The following is a 19,817-nucleotide window of genomic DNA, read 5'->3' as shown; positions in this document are numbered from 1 at the left end:
AAAAACTCATTAATAATCAGTTTAGGCAAATTAAAATAACAATGGTATGATTTAACACAATAATATTGATACAAATTAACAATGTTATTCACAAGAATGGGGAAAATGGTGATTTTCATACATTTGTGCCTGGAGTATAAATTGATAAAACCACTTTACGGAGCAATTGTTGAGCGTATACCCCATTTTAATCCAACAATGCCACTTTTAAAATTTACCCTAGAAAGAATCCAGCACAAGTATACAACCCACTACCCTCAAGTGGACAGCAACTCATAGCAACCCTACAAAATAGCAACCCTACAGGACCTGGTAAATCTGCCCCACAGAGTTTCCAAACTGTAATCCTTAAGGATGCAAACTACCCCATCTTTCTCCCGCAGAGCAGCTGGTGGGTTAGAACCGCCTTTGGTTAGCAGCCAAGCGCTTAACCACTGCGCCACTAGGCTCCTTACAAGTACTCAGGAGTTGTACAATGATGTTCACTGAAAGACTGTGCAAAATAATTAAAAAGTGGAAATCTCCTAACCATCCCTCAGTATAGGAATGAGTACATAAATCGTAGTTTGTTCACACAATAAAAAATATACCCATTAAACTGAATGAACTAGATCGATGTTTGTCTATAGGCAAATCTCAAATAGCAAAAATGCAATTTACAATGAGATATATATGCTGCAAAACCATACATGTATGAAACATGTGTAATGAAAGTATAAAAATATACTTGTAAATGATCTTCAACAACTACAGAACAGTGATTACCTCTGGAAAGAAATGAAGAGCTTTAGCTGTATCTGTAACATTTTATTTCTTTTGAAAAAAAGTTATCTAAAACAAATGTGGAAAGAGTGTTGATATCTACTTAATCTCAGAGATAAGATTATTATGTTCACTAATTATTTTTCTGTGACTTGGTTATAACATAAGAGAGACATGGTTAGAAAATAACAGAACACGTACCTAGACCAACTTGAAACAATACAGTAGTGGAAACAGGATGATGCCACTACAGTGACATGAACTGCAGGTAATTCAAAGGTTTAAAAGTAGATACATACCATGTGTTATGGAAAAGAGGTGTTTCTGGTATGCTGTGCTCAAAATATAGGGTCTTCATTTTGAATATAATGATTCATTACTAATTTTATTCCAATTCCATACTCTTCTTTGAATAGAGCTAGTATCATTAGAGAATTATTTTACATAGATGCAATGAAGACACGGCAATGTGAATAATGAGAATCTGTTTCAGTAAATGTAGATATTATTAGAGTCAACGGTCTTGAATTAATAAGGATTCTAAATCTACACTAAAATTCAAAATTTTAAAGGATAAAAATACTCTGGTCCACACCACAAACAAGTATATCCTGAACATGTATCAATACATATAAAACTTAAATTCAAGAAATCTTAAAAATTTAGACATTCCAAAAGTATCTGTCTAACCTAATCTCTTATCACTTTCCTCTTGGTCCTTTTCTCAGGACAAAATGAAGTACTTATATTATCTCAAAGAGGCCACATCTTCAGTTCTCAGTGCCACTACATACGGTTTTCACTTTCCTTCAAAAATCTTTATCTAATCCTCCTGATCAAAGACTGCCCAGTGCTAAAGAGCATTTTGGCTGTACTTCTTCCAAAGCAGATTTGAAAAGGCCATGACTTGCGTCAAGGGCACCTTAAATATCAAAGTGACATCTTTGCTTTTAAAGATTTTAAAGAGGTCTTTTTACCAGATTTGCCCAATGCAAATCTGTTCTCTTGACTGCTGCTTCCCTGGCCCCTGACTGCTGACCAAGTAAAACGAAACACTGACAACTAATACAGAATTTTTTTACATTTATCATGATGTTGCATTGGTCCAGTTGTGAGGATTTTTATCTTCTTTATGTTGAGGTGTAATCCATACTGAAGGCTACGTGTAGTCTTTGATCGTCATCAGTAAATGCTGCAAGCCTTCTTCACTTTCAGTAAGCAAGGCTGTGTCATCCACATATTGCAGGTTGTTCATGCGTCTTCCTCCAATCCTGATGCCACATTCTTCTTCATATAGTCCAGCTTCTCTGATTATTTGCTAAGCATACAGACTGAATAAGTCTAGTGAAAGGATATAACCTTGTACTTCAATTTTAAACTACAGAGTATCCCATTGTTCTGTTTGAATGACTGCCTCTTGGTTTTTGTATAGGTTCCACATGAGCACATTTAAGTGTTCTGCAACTCCCACTCTTTGCAATGTTATCTATAATTTGTTATTATTCAGAGAGTCAAATGCCTTTGCATAGTCAATGAAACACAGTTAAACAATTTTCTGGTATTCTCTGCAATCCACATGACATCAGCATGATATCCCTTGTTCCATGTCCTCTTCTGAATCTGGCTTGAATTTCTGGCAGTTCCCTGTCCATGTACTGTTGCAGCCAATTTAATTATCTTCAGCAAAATTTTGCTTGCATGCGATAATAGCTAATTGGAACATGGAATCAATCAAGGATGAATCAAGGAAAATTCAAAGTGGTCAAAAATGAAGAAATCCAAAGAATGAAGAAATGCCAAAGGTGAAGAAATCAAATACTTTTACTTACGAACTTCCACCATCTGAAATTGATCAAACATTAAATCAAGATGCAGTGATAATTACTGGTGACTGGAATGCGAAGTTGGAAAAGAAGAAAGATTAGCAGTTGGAAAATATGGCCTTGAGGATAGAAACAACACAGGAGATTACATGGTAGAATTCTGCAAGACCAATGACTTATTCATCAGAAATACCTTTTTTCAACAACATAAACAAGGACTATACACATGGACCTCACTGGATGGGTTACGTAAGAATCAAATCAACTACATCTGTGGAAAGAGACTATGAAGAAGCTCAGTATCAGTCACAGCAAGTTCAGAGGCCAACCTCAGAACAGACCACCAATTGCTCATATGCAAGTTCAAAGTATGACCCTGAATATATCCCATCTGAATTTAGAGGCTGTCTCAAGAATAGATTTGAAGCACTGAACACAATTGACCGAAGACCAGGAGAGTTGTGGGATGACATCAAGGACATCTACATGAAGTGAGAGGTCATTAAAAAGACAGGAAAGAAAGAAAAGACCAAAATGGATTTCAGAAGAGACTGAAACTTGCTCTTGAATGTAGAGTAGCTAAAGCTAATGGAAGAAATGATGAAGAAAAAAAGAGCTGAACAGAGAATTTCAAAGGGCAGCCCAAGAACACAGAATAAAATATTATAATGAAATGTACAAACTCCTGGAGTTAGAAAACCGAAAGGGAAGAGCACACTTGGCATTTCTCAAGCTGAAAGAACTGAAGAAAAAATTCAAGCCTTGGATTGCCATCCCAAAGGATTCTACTGGCAAAATATTGAATGATGCAGGAAACATCAAAAGAAGATGGAAGGAATACACAGAATCACTGTATCAAAAAGAACTGGTCGATGTTCAACCTTTCAGGAGGTAGTTCAACAATTATTATGTGCACTGGGTTTGGGTATCATTTATTCACAAAGTTTGCATTATTCAATTTATAAACTGCCAGTAATACCCCTCAATGAAATACATTAAAATATCTTTATAGTGGACATGTTAGTTGCCTAGAGTGTCCTTTCTTCCTTCCAAAAAAAATAAAGTAATAACCAGAACAAAACAAAAAGCAAAAACAAAATTTTTCTTCCAAGTATCTATTCCTCCGTCCCTTTACACTCACAGTAAGATGATCCCATTCTGGCTCCAAACTGGCCAATCATAATGAAGGAAAGGACTTAAATGCCTTGCCTGGATGACAAGTTTTTCATCCACTCTTTCTGCTGAACCGGAATAAGGAAGCATGCAAGGTACTAACTGCTAATTGTAGCCATCTTGAAATGAGGAGGGAAACCAGCCTTAGGACAAAGCCAACATAACTAGGTTCTTTGATGACATCACTTAGCCCCTGACTTGTCCTGACTGATGCTTACTGTAGCCGTGGCCTTCCAGTAATATGAGATAATAAATGCCCTTCACACTTAAGCCTGTTTGAGACCTGGTTTCTGCTATTTGCTGTCAAAATACAACAGCTGATACAGTGTCTAAGGTATGTCTATTTGGTAACTCAACCTGGCTGAGACAAGAATGTTGTTGTTGGGTGCTGTCCAGTCAATTCCAACTCATAGCATCCCCATGGGACAGAGAAGAACTACCCCATAGGGTTTTCTCAGCTGTAATCTTTACCGCACAGATTGCTTGATCTTTCTCCAATGGAACCACTGAGTGGGTTCAAACCACCAGCCTTTCAGTTAGCAGCCAAGTACTTAACCATTGCACCACGAGTTCTCCAAGACAAGGATACCATCCCTGATATGATCAGAGCAGATACAACCATCCCAGTGAAAAACACTTTGTTTAGGGTTAATACCTCTAGATGCTGCCCACAATGCTGCAATTACAAAACACCAAGAAAAGACTTGCTTAGCCCCAACAGCTGAGAAGTATGGAGCCAATAATCTTACTGATACAGAATACCTGGCAGAGGAATAGGCAGTCCCCCATCACCACTATCAAAACAACATTTTGTAAATCCCAATATTATGCTGTACAGGGCTGGTTCAAATTGTATATGATGCCAATCATAACAAACTTCAACTGCAACATGCATTTATTAACTTTTTACTGGAATACTGTGCAGTAATTACATTCATCAAAAAATTTAACCTCCTAGAGGTTCTTGCGCTTTACAGTTCATTAAGAGTCCATGGGGAAGCAAATTAAAACCAGGTTTCCAGGCCACATGCCCAGAAAACATGATTCAGTTGCTTTGAGGTGGAACTTGGGAATCTGCATCTTGCATGCATTTCAATAATTCTGATGCAGGGGAACCCTGAACCACATTTTAAGAAACCCTACCGTAGACCAAAGTAAAAATATATATCAAAGAAATACAGACAAATTAAATTTTACACACAAGTTTATGACGAAAATCAAGTCATAGCTGAATCCCACCAACTTCTCTTAAACATATTTTTAGTTCTTCTGGCGGCTATTTCTCTATCATTTATATCTTCTTAATTTATCATCTTTGCACTGTTTACATTATATTTACAGACCTTCAATTGTTTTCAGTTCTTCCATTGGTTTCGTCCTTGGTGTACTCCAATCACGTTTCTTATTCCTTCAATTTTTTGTCAGTAACCTGACTTCCCCTTACCTTCCACAGCTGAGCCAGATATTACAGAAATAGCGCCTAGACGTTTGACCAAACACCATCACCATGTCCTTTTCATCTTTTACTTCTAAGATCACACATTCTCCTCAGAAAAGTTGCCTGAGATTGAGCAACTGTATTAATCAGTAAACTACTGCTGAAAGTAATAAAAGTACTTGCTTTAAAAATGTCATTTTCAATAAATAATTTCTTATACAATTGTTCCCAGTCCTTGCTTTGTTTATTGCAGCACTGATTTTAAAATTAAAACGGGCCCAGTTAACTAAAAATAAGTCAGATATCTTTATAAAATTAGTATTTTCCTTATCTCACTCCTTGACACTTTAGGTAATTACAATTTAAAAAGAAGCCAGCCAATTAGCTACTGTGGTTGCTCTCCTATAATTAAGGCAGCCAGTAAAACTCAAAGGAATAAGCCCCTTTTGATTTACTTTGGCTTCACAAAGCTCATCAGTGCAGATCATGAAGCTCATCAATGCATAAGAGAGACTCAAAACAAACCCCTGTACAATGTTACTTTGTCAATACCCCAATTTTAAAGTAATACTTTTTTTAAAGTCAGATGACTAAAATTTCCACCAAATCTTTTCCAGTGTTTACAATAGTCTCCACCTATGTTGAGAAGATGATGGGGAAGGCAGTAAAGGCATTGCTTTGGCCAGTCTGAAGTTCATCCATTCGTAAGTGTCACATCTGTCTGTGTAATAAAGAATGTGGCTAATTTGTCCCTAGTTCCTGGGATGCAACCTCTAAGCCTCTGCAATTTCAGGAGTGACTACAGTGTCTTTGCTGTTCATGGTGAGCTCCTCAGACCACACCAGCTAGTTTAATGCGAACAAGATGATTCTGGAAGGGTCTGGCTGGGCCAGAAAGATTACCATATGATTTAGAGGGCTGGATTTCTGAGCCAGGTGATATCAGCCTAACTTCTGAGGAGTGGAGGGAGGCTCGAGATTCAACTAGAGTTCAATCACGTGGCCAGTGATTCCATCAATCATGTCTATGTAATGAGACTCCAATAAAAACTCTGTACACTGAGGCTTGGATGAGCTTCTCTGGTTGATAATATTCTGTACACTGTCATTCAACAATGTGCCATAAGGGTGACACGTCCCTATGGAGAACAGGAGCTTTAAGTTTGGGAACCTCCCAGACCTTGCCCTATGCATTAATCCCTTTGGCTGATTCTGATTTGTATCCTTTTACTATAATAAAACTGTAACAGTAAGTATAGCACCTTCCTCAGTTCTATGAATCATTCCAGAAAATGACTGAACCTGAATGGGTAATGGGAGCTTCCAAATTTGTAGCCAGCTATTTTTTTTTTTTTTGGCCAGAAGTGAACCCGGCCTAGGGACCTCTGATCTTGTCGTTGGTGTCTAAAGTAAGACACTCTTATGGAGGACTGTGCCCTTATCCTGTGAAGTCTGGCAGAAGTCCAGGTGTGTGAGAAGTCATTTCCATCCTCCAATATGCAATGTTAAAGCTTTACTTTATGAGAAAATAAATTATTAATCGTGAACTAGCACTAAATTTACACAACCTTGTACACAAGCTCGTAACTCTGCAAACAAATCAACAAATCTAGGTTTCAAAAACCATTTTGAAACACTCTGCAAGCATTGCTATTTTAAAGCAGCACTGACCAAAAGACATATACTGCAAATCACATATGTAATACTAAATTGTCACATTAAAAAAGCAATCAGAAATAGAATAAATGTTCAGACTGTTATAAAATTTGAGTGGGATGGAAAAGCCTTAAGTGTCTAATACAGAATCCTTCATACAAGAGAAGTCGTGAAATGTTGAGGCACTAATCCCTGGACACTAGCAAATTTACTGCCATTATCACAACTGGATTCTTGTTTCTCATGGAGCTCTGCGTAATATAGGGGTTATAATTTTATAGACAATGGTTAAGTGTTCTTATGACACCAAATCTTGGATATACCTGGACACACGCACTGAACCAACACCAAGTCAGCTTACCCACTACTAGACAGCATGCTTGCAAATTTGACTTTAAAAAAAAAGAAAAGAATTCTGTGTAGCAGTGGATCAGGAGCCTAGGTGGCACACGCGGTTTGTGATTGGCTGCAAACCTAAAGGTTGGCAGTTTGAACCCACCCAGTGGCTCCACAGAAGAAAGGCCTGGTGAACTGCTTCCGCAGAGGTGACAGACAAGAAAACCCTGTGGAGCAGTTCTGCTGTGTAACACATAAGGTCGCCAGGAATCAGTCAGGGGCTGGATCAATGGCAGCTAACAACCACCACAGCAGATCTTACATCTTCTCCTTCCTGCGACTTCATTACTTTTGATTTAGTGCTTAACTCAAAAACCAAACTACAGGTAATTCAAAATAATTTTATGTAGATTTTTCCCAAACTTCAGTATTGTAATAGATCCACATAAGATGTGGAGAGAATAAATAAGAGCTGTGATGAAACAAATTATTAAAAAACTGGTAGGCATGCCTGCAGGCAGAATCAAGACAATGTCACTGACAAGGTCATGCTCTTAGACAAGTGGAGCTGAAAAACCCAGATTTTCAAAGATGATGTCAAAAAACGATGTTTGACTGAGATGGCCATGGAAGATGTGCCATAAATTAAAGGCTGGGGCAGTTAGTAGGTTTGAACTTGAAAATAAAATCTAGAGAGACTAAAAACAAGCACAATATTAACTGGAAAGAAATTTTCTGAGCTGAAATGCAAAACTAAATAAACTTTCCGTTTTGATCACTGACAATAAAGCAAATTCAAAGTCCTCTACAGAATGTTGCTACAGTTTTAGTTTTTTTTCTTCACTCTTTCCACCAATATGAGAAAAAAGACCATGATTTTACTCCCAGATTTTGTATCTTTTCCAAAATGAAAAATTAAGAAACCTAAGTTCCTTTATTCAGTGTTGTTTTTTACAATAAGTAGACTGCTTAGTTTCTAAAACTGAAAAAAATAGAAATAAAAAAATCAAAGGGATCCATGTTTCTTAGATGTTTTTCTCCCCCACAAAAAAGACATGCGTAGTGGAAAAAGTCTTCATGTGACTAAGACAGTGGGGCTTTGTACACCATTCTGGTCCCTGTATGACAAGGTGGTTAGTTGGTCTGAGGCAAGCCCCTACACTCTGAATCTCAGGGCTCTTGCCTGTCTAATGCAGAGAACTGCTCCTGTTCAAATGCTGAATCTAGGACATGTCTGCCTTTTCCCCAAGAACAAACATTTGTATAGAAGAGGTAATGAAAAGCCTTACTTCCTCAGCATTCTAAACTTTCAACTAAAAATGAAAAGTAGAAGCAGCACTTGGAACAATTAGCAATTTAGAGGTTGTTATGGATTGAACTGTGTCCCCAAAAACATTTATCAACTTGCCCAGGCCATGATTCCCTGTATTGTGTTGCTGTCCACCACTTTTGTCATCTGAAGTGAGTATCCTTTGTGCTGTAAATCCTAACCTCTATGATGTTAATGAGGCAGGATTACAGGCAGTTACGTTAAATGAGGCAGAACTCAATCTACAGGATTAGGCTGCACCTTAAGTCAATCTCTGTCTAGATATAAAAGAGAGATAAAAGAGACAATCAGGGAATAGGGACCTCATACCACCAAGAATGAAGCACTGGAAGCAAAGTGTGTCCTTTGGACCCAGGGTCTCTGTGCTGGGAAGTTCCTAGATCAGGGGAAGACTGATGACAATTACCTTCCCCCAGAACTGAGAGAGAACGCCTTCCACTGGGGCTGGTGCCCTGAATTTGAACTTCTAGCCTCCTAAACTACTAGACAATAAATTTGTTTGTTAAATCCATCCATTTGTGGTATTTCTGTTATAGCAACACTAGATTAACTAAGACAGAATTTAGTACCAAGAGTGGGGTGCTGCTCTAAACAATACCTACAATGTGAAAGCAGTTTTGGAACCAAGTAATGGGTAGAGGCTGAAAGAGTTTAAAGTGCCTAATGCAAAAGCCTAGATTACCTTGAAGAGACTGCTGGTGGAATTATGAACATCAAAGACAGTTCTGCTGACAGATCAGAAGGAAATGAGGAGAGCTGTAACACTGGAGACAGCACAGATGGCAAGAAGTAGCAGTAGAGAAACAGCAGTAGCAGAACCAGGAAAACTGGCACGAGATGGCACAGGAGCCAATCCACGGAGCAAAAGAGGTGAGTGCCTTCAGGCAGGAGACTTCCTAGTGGAAGGGGGTGCCTCTGGGCACTTATCGGTGCAGCTAGCTTGCTGAACAGCCTTCTGAAGATACAATTACTGCACTAGCTAGGTGGCAATACCTTGCAAGGATGGGGCCACGTTCTCACAGAGGCAGTATATGCTCTAAACCAATGTCCGATATATGCTGCTGTTTCTCCCATAGCCAGGATTCATGGGTCCAGGAAGGGATGGAAATGAGTGTGCCACCACTCACCATTACCTGTAGCGACCCACTCATAAGATTTTTACTTCCGACCCCAAGACTCTAGGCTCTGCAGGTCTAGAATTCTTAGTTCCAAAGGGAGGAATGCTCCCACCAGGAGACACAACACTGATGCCATTGAACTGGAAGGTAAGAATGCCACCTAGCCACTTTGGGCTCCCTATGTCTCTGGATCAACAGGCAAACAAGGGAAGTACAGTATTGGCTGATGTGATTGATCCTGATTACCAAGAAGAAATCAAACTGATATTACATGCTGGAGGTAAAGGAGAGTATGTCTGAAATACAGGTGATCCCTTAGGTCATCTCTTAGTACTATGATGCCCTGTGATTAAAGTCAATGGAAAACTACAGCAACCCAATTCTAACATGACTACTAATGGTTCAGGTTCTTCAGGAATGAAGGTTTGGGTCACCCCACCAGGCTGAGGTGCTTGCTGAGGGTAAAGGGAATACAGAATAGATGGTGGAAGATGGCAGTTCTAAATACCAATTATGGCCACGTGACCAGTTCTGATTGTTATGAGTATTTCTTCCTTGTATGTATGCATCAAATATTTTTGCTTTCTTCACTTATGAAATACAAGATGTAAGCAAGCCTTGTGCATTTTCAGTTGTACATGTGTTAGTGCTACCATGTTAGGTGCAAGTATGACTTTATAATTGTCTTTACGGATTATGTATGGTTTAAGGAAATGTGTACAGGTGTCAAGTTGAAAAGGGGTGGACTGTGACGGTTAAGGTTGTGTGTCAACTAGGCTAGGTGATGGTTCTCAGAGGTTTGGCAATTATGATGTAGTTTGGCAGATGGGTAATAATGCAATCACCTCCACGATGACAGCTGATATAATGTAATCACCTCCATGATGAGATCTGCTGTGAATAGCCAATCAGTTGAAAGGGAGCTTCTTTGGGCATATAGCTTGCATCCAATATACGTGAACTTTCTAGCAAAGCTTGCTGGCTTTTGCTCTGCTTTGGATCCTGCATTTGGCTGGTCAACATGTGACCTCTGGTTCTTGGGACTTGAGCCAGCAGCCTACCATCTTACCTGCTGATACTGGAATCATCAGCCTTTGCAGCCCATGAGCCAGCAGCCTCCTGTCTGACGTGTGGATCTTGGGTTCTTCAGCCCTTGCAGCTATGTGAGTCAGGAGAAGCTTCCAGCCTGAAGTCTGACCCATGGACTTGGGACTTGCCAGTCTCTACAACCATTTGAGCTATTTCCTTGAGATAAATCTCTCTCTCTCTCTGTCTCTCTCATTCTGTATCTCTCTATATGTATACTCAAACACACGTGCGCACTACACTGGTTTTGCTTCTCTAGAGAACCCAGCCTAAGACATAGGTAATCTGACATACAAAGCCAACAATTTTTAAATATCTACCAAGAGTCTTTAAAAAGTTCCAAATTTTACATTCATTTTTTCTTTACTAACAGCTATTAAATTGGAATTTCCTTGCATTACACTAATTAGACATAATTTCCTACAACATAGCTTTTTCATGTTTTCCTACTAATTCATTTTCATTACATTTCTGATACAACTGAGGTGGTAGTAAAGAGAAAGAGAAACTCCCTACAAAGTTTTAGTATTAAACATTAGCAGAATCATTTAAAGTTAAAACAAACATTGAAAATGTCCCCTAAAATCATGTATGTGTTTGGGCCTGCAGGTATGAGTTTGTGGATGTGTGTAACTTCCTGTAAATCTGAGTGTTCACTAAGTGCTAACCATTTTTTCTGCTATTTTTCTGTGGAAATCCTCCTTGACCCTTTTCTGAATTATATCGATTTAAAAATCCAGTTCATGGTTCCACTTCATCTCTCAAGGCCGTGTGACTTCTTTGTTTGAAATACTACAGTAAATGGCCCCATGCTCCTAAGATACAAAAACTCTATGGTTTCATGGCAAAATGCTTGACAGATGATTGGGAGTTTTCCAGCCCCCAGTCTTTTTCCCTCTATTCACTTATGATCAACATATTAACCATAATTCCTGTTATTTGCCATTATTAATGATCACAATGATTACATATTTTTACCATATACTCATTTATTCCTCCCAACAACCTGATAAAAAAGTTTTTATTGCCATCGTTTTACAGTCCAAATAGGAAACTAAGGATTGAGAGATTAAGTAATAGGCTAAGGTCTGAAAGCTAGGATAATATGATGATAGATTTTGAACCTAGGCATGAGTAATTCCAAAATCTTACTCTCTGACCACTTCTTTTGTTACAGTTTCTGAAGCTTGATGAAGTGTACAAATGTATACGTAAATTTCCACAGTGAGATCGCTCTGACTCCATGCCCATAAGTCTCCTCCCCTGAAGGCTTTCTTCTGTGAGAAAAGAAGTTTTCCAGACAGTTTTTCTGAGGGCAAGTTTTCTCACTGTTGTTTTTAAGTGTCGACGAATCAGTTCCAAATTATAGCAACCCCATGTATAACAGAACAAAACGTTGCCTGGTCCTGCACCATCCTCACAGTCCTTGCTATGTTTGGGCCCATTGTTACAGCCACTGTGTCAATCCATATCATTGAGCTTCTTCCTTTTTTTCGCTGACGCTCTACTGTCATTCTCCAGGGACTCGTCCCTCCTGATAACATGTTCAAAGTAAGCAAGACAACGTCTTGCCAACCTGGCTTCTAAGGAGCATTCTGGCTTTACATCTTCCAAGACATATTTGTTCATTCTTTTAGCAATCCATGGTACGTATATTCAATATTCTTTGCCAACACCATTATTCCTTACTAATTTTTCAGCTTTCACATGCATAGGAGGTAACTGAAAATACCATGGCATGGGTCAGGAGTAGAGAACAAATGGCAAAGTCAATGAGAAATTTTACTGTTTTGTTCTCCATAGAGAGAGCTTAAAATATACTCAAAACCAGTTGCTGTAATGTCAATTCCGGCTCACAGCAACCCCATGTGTGTCAGAGTAGAACTGTGGTCCACAGGGTTTTCAATGGGTGTTTTCAGAAGTAGATGACCAGGTCTTTCTTCCAAGGACTTGAACCTCTAGCCTTTCAGTTAGTAGCTGAGTGTGTTAACCGTTTGTACCTACTGAATCGACTCCGACTTATAGTGACCTCAACAGGCACTCAATATTTGTGGGAGGGATAAACTGTCTCAGTGATAATATCATGAATCTTTCTAGAGATAAATCCAACTCCCAAGAAGTGTTTTAAGTAATGAACTGAGTTGGCCAGTTGGACTAAATAGTACAGAACAAAAAATTTATTATTTCCTTAAACAGAAATGCCATTTCCCAGAGATTACATATCCTCCTGTTAACCTGCTTCTACAACACCTTCTATCTTCTATAATTATCTGATTTATTTATATGTATATTTATCTATTGTCTATGTTTTCTACTTTTTTTTTTTTTCCTATGTTTTCCACTTAGACTGTAAGCTGCATGTAGGCAGGGTCCCAGTCAGCCTGTCACCACTATATTCACCTTGGCTGGCATGTAGGAAGCATCCATGAAATGACTACAAGAATGAAAGACATATTTGTTTCCTCTTCTGTGCAACTGATGTGTTCCTTAATCCTTTTCCACTTAGCATTGTTTGGTGCCTTAATTACTTCTGTAGTAGGATTAAGGAGTCTGATACCATATTAATAAATGAAACAATTCCTGCTACTTTTGTTGAAAAAAGTTCAGAGAGAAACTGGGTGGAGGGAAAAGCAGTGCTGCCGCAACGGGATCCTGAATATTACCTATTTTTTATAGAGATAAGAATGAAATGTCAAAAGCAAGGGTCTCACCTGCTAAGGTCTTAGTTTTAATGAACTAGAGGGTTCTGACTTTGAATTTAAATCACTCTGTAGAAAATAAAACTATGTTGAAAAAATCATGTAACAAAATGAGAAGCCTTGGTAATTGTCATTCATAATACTTTCTACAAGCAGGAATGAGTTTAAGGCTGGTCTTGTTCTAGAAGCCAGCAATAAAGCAGGAATTTACTTATCTAGTTACATCATTATTTTACTTCTAAAGATCCCTGGTGGTGTGGTGGTTCAAGTGCTGGGCTGCTAACCAAAAGGTCAGTGGTTAGAAACCACTAGTGATTCCCTGAGAGAAAGATGTAGCAGTTGGTTTCCATAAAGATTTACAGCCTTAGAAACTCTATGGGGCAACTCTACTCTACCCTACAGGGTCGCTATGAGTCAGAATTGACTCGATGGCAGTGGGTAGTTACATCATTACTTTACTTCTAATACTTTATCAGTCACTGCTCAAGCTACTTCTTGTTACTCAAAACTAGATCAAATTATTACAATTGTATGATCAAATGTGGTATAATACCTATCTTTTTAAAAAACACAATTTACTTTTCTTTCCTAGGGAAATTGCATAAGATTTAGTTAAAGCTAAATGTTAATTCATAAGTTAAGAAGTTTAGTAATAGACAATCAAGCACACCAAAGACACAAGGAAAATATTAGCCCAAGAGACAAAAAGGGCTACATAAACAAGAGATTCTATCAGCCTGAGACCAGAAGAACTACATGGTGCCAGGCTACCACCAGGGAACACAACAGAGAGTACCTGACGGAGCAGGAGAAAAGTGGGGTGCAGAACCCAAACTCTAATAAAAACACCAGACTTAATGGTCTGACTGAGACTGGAGGAACTCCGGAAGACATGGCCCCCAGACTCTCTGTTAACCCAGAACTAAAACCATTCCCAAAGCCAACTCTTCAGACAAAGATTAGACTGGACTATGAGATATAAAATGAAACTCACGAAGAGTGTGCTTCTTAGTTCAAGTAGATACATGAGACTAAATGGGCAGCTCCTGTCCGGGGGCTAGATGAGAAGGCAAAAAGAGACACAGGAGCTGGTTGAATGGACACAGGAAACCCGGGGCTGAAAGGAGTGTGGTGTCACATTGCATGGAGAGCAACTAGGGTCACATAACAATATGTGTATAAATTTTTGTATGAGAAACTAACTTGATCTGTAAACTTTCACTTAAAGCACAATTTAAAAAAAGTTCAGTAAGAAAAGAACCAAATTTAGGAACACTTACATAAATTGCACAATGAATATATTGTCATCAGGTTTCAAATTACATATTCTTCAATTAGTCCCTAAAAGCAGAAAACCTGCGTATCATTTTATTAAAAAGGTCACTTGCCAAAACAAGAAAAAAATATTGTTTTATATTTCCGAACTAAAACAATCACAACTCTGAAATTACACTCATTATTTTCATGAGTCAGAGCTTTAAGAACAAGGTCAAATTCTTGAATTTTTTAAAAAATAAAATTATGACACAAAAGGTTTGTGCTTTCTAAATAAGAAAGGAAAAAGTTCTAAATCCTTATGCATAACCATATTACTAACCAAAAAAAAAAAAACCTCCACATGTACCTTATCTGAAGTCCCTTGAGCAAGACAAGATCTTCCTAGGATGCAGTTATATCTGTCCATCAGGGTGAACAGTTTATTTTGGAGTTATTAATGAATAAAGGCTTTAAATGGTTTTTTTCAAGTTAACTTTACCACTTTGGCAGCCTCAAAAATCTTCAAAATTTTAGAAGAACGAATCTTATTAACAAAAGTTGCTTCTAAAATGATCATTGAAACTGTAAATGTAGTTGTATAACGTTAATGTCACATATATTATACCCCCACTTACACAAACTATGCCAAAAAAAAGCAAATTAATATTTATGAGGGGAATTCAAATACAAAAAAAAAAAAAAAAACCAAACCCAGTGCCATCGAGTTGATTCTGACTCATAGCGACCCTATAGGACAGAGTAGAACTGCCCCATAGAGTTTCCAAGGAGCACCTGGCCGATTTTAACTGCCAACCCTTTGGTTAGCAGCCGTAGCACTTAACCACTATACCACCAGGGTTTCCTCAGATACAAAACACATTCTTTTTGTTAGCAGGATTAAAAGCTTTATGCCCCGGTAACTAAATTCACAGTGGCTTCCCCTTGATCCATACCCCACACATCCAGTCAACACCAGACCCTGCTGATTCAGCCACTAAATATCTTTTAAATTCATCCAAATAGTCCCATCCTTATAGCCACTACTACAACAGCCTTCTATTAAGATACCTATATAAAACACGTTCCATCTCACCCTTTTCCTAAGAAAAAAAGTGCAGGGAAGGGGACAACAACATAGGCTGTCAAATGCTCAATCTGTGGAAGGTTAAATGAACTCCAAAATTAAAAATCTGTCACTTGCATCCATGTTAGTCATTAAAAGTAAATGATAGAAAAATCATATTTAAATTAGAATGTGGTTATTCAAATAATGTAAGACTTGCATATAAATTCTAACATAAGAAATTCCCCAAGGCATAATCTGGGGAACTTCCATTGTCTCAGATAAAGAAATTCAGGAACTCCAAAACCAACAGAAAGTGTTTTAATGAGTACTCAGATGGATATGGAGTGCTACTTGGAGGGTTATCTAGAAGCTACTTTAAAGTATGAGTATGAGAATTACTAAAGCCAATGATTATCCTGAGAGACTGCTGCCACATTTAAAAAAAAAAAAAAAAACAGACTCAGAAGTTTAAGAAACAGTAGCTGAATTAGCATTTCTACATTAATTTAACACTGTATTCAGGGGAAGGAAACATAATTTTGAAAAACGATCCCCCCCCCGATTTAAATATTCAGTTGTAGCATATAAGCAATAGTCAAGAGGCTGCAAACAGTTAAAATAAGAGAAAATCAAACACATATTCCAATTTTCACTAATTTAAATATCTGCCTTAAAGAGTTATTTAGTAAATTTAGATGACATTATGTTTATTTTCCTGCAGTTCATCAAATTAAGTCTCCAATTTCACTGCATTAAAGAAGAGCAAAACGGAAATTTATGTTTGGGAACCACAGGCTACTTAAGAAAAAAAGTTTTTATGTGCAAGTTTATCTTGTCTCCCATTGCGAATGAAGTTATCTACAGAATAGTTAATAGGTGGAACTTGAAAAAAGCTTTATCCTCTCGAAGAATTTTAAAGAGGAAAACCATATAAAGTTCTCTTTTCAGCACAGTGGCAACAGATTAGAAAATAATAATAATAAAAACCAGCTCTTTTCACTCATAAGCCAGTGCAATTTTTTTTCCTGGAAGCTGATTGTGGCACATCTGGCCCATGGTATAGTAGAAAGAAGACAAATGTTCATGGCTTAAGACCTTGTGTGTTAAGTCCCAATCTCACTATTTTCTCGATCTTGAACAAGAAACACTTGTTTGTCTCACCACAATGTCTACAACTGAACTTTCAGAAATGGATTTGTATTTAGTTTGGTTTTCAATGAGTCATGCTATCTGTCTTTCTCCATGTGAATGCAATTTTAAATTTATCCAATGGGTGACAAAAAGGGCCAGACATAACTGACCGATGTTATCTAGTTGTTAGCTGCCCTCAAGTCAGCCCAACTCATGGTAAGCCCATTGCACAATTCGTGGGGTTTTTCAGTGACTGATTTTTAGAAGTAGATCGCCAGGCTTTTCTTCCTGGTCTGTCTTAGTCTGGAAGTTCCTCTAAACCCTGTTCAGCATCATAGCAACACACAAGCCTCCAATGACAGACTGAGCTTGAGATGCATTGGCGGGGAACTGAACTTGGGTCTCCCGCTTGGGAGGTGAGATTTCTACCACTGAACCATCACTGCCCTCTAATGTTATCCTCCCAAATATGTAATCAGTCAGAAAGAACCAGTGAGAGGTCTTAGCTATATCCAAAGACCTCTAATGTTCCAACAACTTGCTACCACTCAAAATATGGTCTACCTGGCAGCATCAGTTCACCTAGGTGTATATTAAAGATATACAATCCTGTCCCATCCCAGACTTACTAAATCTAAATCTGCATTTCAACAGATGCCCAACTGATTCCTATGCCCATTAAGGTTTGAGATTTAATACATAATATCTTTTTTCTTTTTTATCATATTGATAATATAGATGGCACTATAATTTGGCTGACCCACAATAGTCTATCTACAACAGCATGTGGGAGTAGTCCTAGACAGGTAAGGATGCTTTAATGAAAATGGCTGAATACACATTGCTCTGATCTGAATACCTCTTTACACTAATCTGCTCTTGAGCAGGCTGGGAAACTCAGGCAGCTAAAGAAATGGGATTATATGAATAATGTAGGTACAAACATTTTGAAAATGGTAGTTTAAAATAACTCTTAGTACTAAGATTCCAATTCTGCTAAGATCCAAGTTCTTTAGGTAATAAGCTTACTAGCAAGGGAGGAATCAAAGGGTCAACAAACCCCATAATCCTTCCCATGCTCCAGTGCTGTAGGGTCTTCTCAGTCTTCCACTGATTCAGTCGGTCATTTAACACGTACTTACTCAGCACTAACTCTGTGCCATGCCATGTTACAGGCAGGGATAGAGTCAAAGGAAAGTAAGACAAACATGCCCTTCCTGTATGGAAATTACATTAGTATGGCTCTGAAGCAGGCTCCATCCTCTACCAGCACTACATCCAATAACCAGAGACATCACCATGTCCTTGTTTCCTGAACAAAGGACTGCAGAAAAATGTCTTCTCGCCAAAGTTCTTTGGGGCAAAGGTGGAATTTTTTTCAAAGAAACTTTGTTCATTTGTTTCCTGTGAAACTTAGGAAAATCCTGCTTTAACTCTTCCCCAGGGTGGGAGTAACATATCTTGAATACATTTACTTGGTACATTTTTAACTTGCTAGTGAGAAGTTAAAGATCTCCCTGGCAAACACATCTTACAAACCACCTCCCTTCTAATCCTTGTCATTTCCTGATTCCTTTCAGGGAACCCTTGACTGTGTAGCTTCCTTTTGAGATGTTTCTTTCTATTTTCCTTTTAGTTTCTGCAATGGGTTTTCCTTCCATTCAAGAAGGGATAAAATGAATGTCTCAATAGAATAAGAGACTGATTATTCTTTGATTGGTTAATTGTTTCTGGCCTTTTTGCTGCTCATCACTGCACTGTGGGGGGAAAAAAGAATGTATCATCCCATTTACATAGGGATTCTGCTGTTTATAAAACTCTCAGGTATAATTTCTGACTTCATATAAGGCCAAGGGTCATTTCACCACAGCAATGGGAAGTGAAAAGATGTTAAAGGTTAGAAGAGCTGTTAAGAACCTGCTGGAGACAATTAATTTGAATTGTAATATTCACAGATGCTCTAGAATTCTCAGAAAGCCCTGAAAACAACAGGAGTAGCTTTAGATTAACATGGATCCTTCAAGTGCAAGGGCCATGTTTTACTTGTCTTTGTTTCCCTAGTGCCTATGTCTGCTGTAGTGGTGGATGAATACAACAATTAGTAAACATTTTACACATTTTGTATGTATTCTGAGGTTCTCTTACATAAACCTCCAATTTAAGCATGAAGCACCAACTCATGTATTCACTTACACTCAGGAAATATACCTTGAACACCTACTGTGTACCAGGCATTGTGCTAGGCCCTGGAGAATGGTGAGCCAATGCAGACATGACACCAAAAGTCCTCCTAGAGATCATGATCCAGAGAATGAAATTAGACTTTAACCAATAAAAAAACAAAAACCCATTGCCATCTAGTCAATTCTGACTCATAGTGACCATAAAGAACAGCGTAGAGCTGACGCATAGGGTTTACAAGGAGCGCCTGGTAGATTCAAACTGTCAACCTTTTGGTTAAGCAGCTGTAGCTCTTAAGCACTACACCACCAGGGTTTCCCAAAGATACACCAGGTTCAGCCAAGGTAGGCACCATGACACTGCCATGACTTGGATTTGAACCAAGGTTGCTGCAGCCACAATGCAGAGTATTAACCACTGTACGATCACGGCATGCCACAAAGTCACACGTAAATGTGTAAAACTGCAGTTGTAATATGATGAGAAACCTCTAACGGGGGATGTGGCCTAATCACAAAGTCAGAGAGAGAGACAGAGAAGGCTCTCCTGAGTGACACTTGAGGGGTACAAGGGAGAGGAAGAAGGAAGTTTCCCTGGTCCAATGTAGAGATTATTTTCATTACTAGTAAAACTGGTAGCCACTGAGCTCTTAACCACTGTGCCACCAGGGCTCCTTGGTCCTAAGAGACAGAAGATTAGAACACATGTGCTAATACAGTACTTCACTGATGAAAAATGAGAATAAGATACAGCTTTGAATAT

At 38.4% G+C, this 19,817-nt stretch overlaps 1 protein-coding gene and 1 non-coding gene across 3 annotated transcripts in view; both read right to left on the bottom strand.

The window, feature by feature from the left end:
• PARP8 (poly(ADP-ribose) polymerase family member 8) overlaps positions 1–19,817 on the bottom strand; it is a 189,722-nt gene that overhangs the window by 125,200 nt on the left and 44,705 nt on the right. The gene's annotated exons all lie outside the window — the stretch shown is intronic.
• On the bottom strand, positions 19,416–19,487 carry TRNAH-GUG (transfer RNA histidin (anticodon GUG)). The gene has a single exon. It is a non-coding gene; the product is annotated as a tRNA-His (tRNA).

Source organism: Elephas maximus, chromosome 2, assembly GCF_024166365.1.
Source record: "Elephas maximus indicus isolate mEleMax1 chromosome 2, mEleMax1 primary haplotype, whole genome shotgun sequence".
NCBI classification, from domain to species: Eukaryota; Metazoa; Chordata; class Mammalia; order Proboscidea; family Elephantidae; genus Elephas; species Elephas maximus.
Note: the sequence above shows the minus strand (reverse complement) of the source record. Positions and strands in the feature narration are given on the sequence as shown.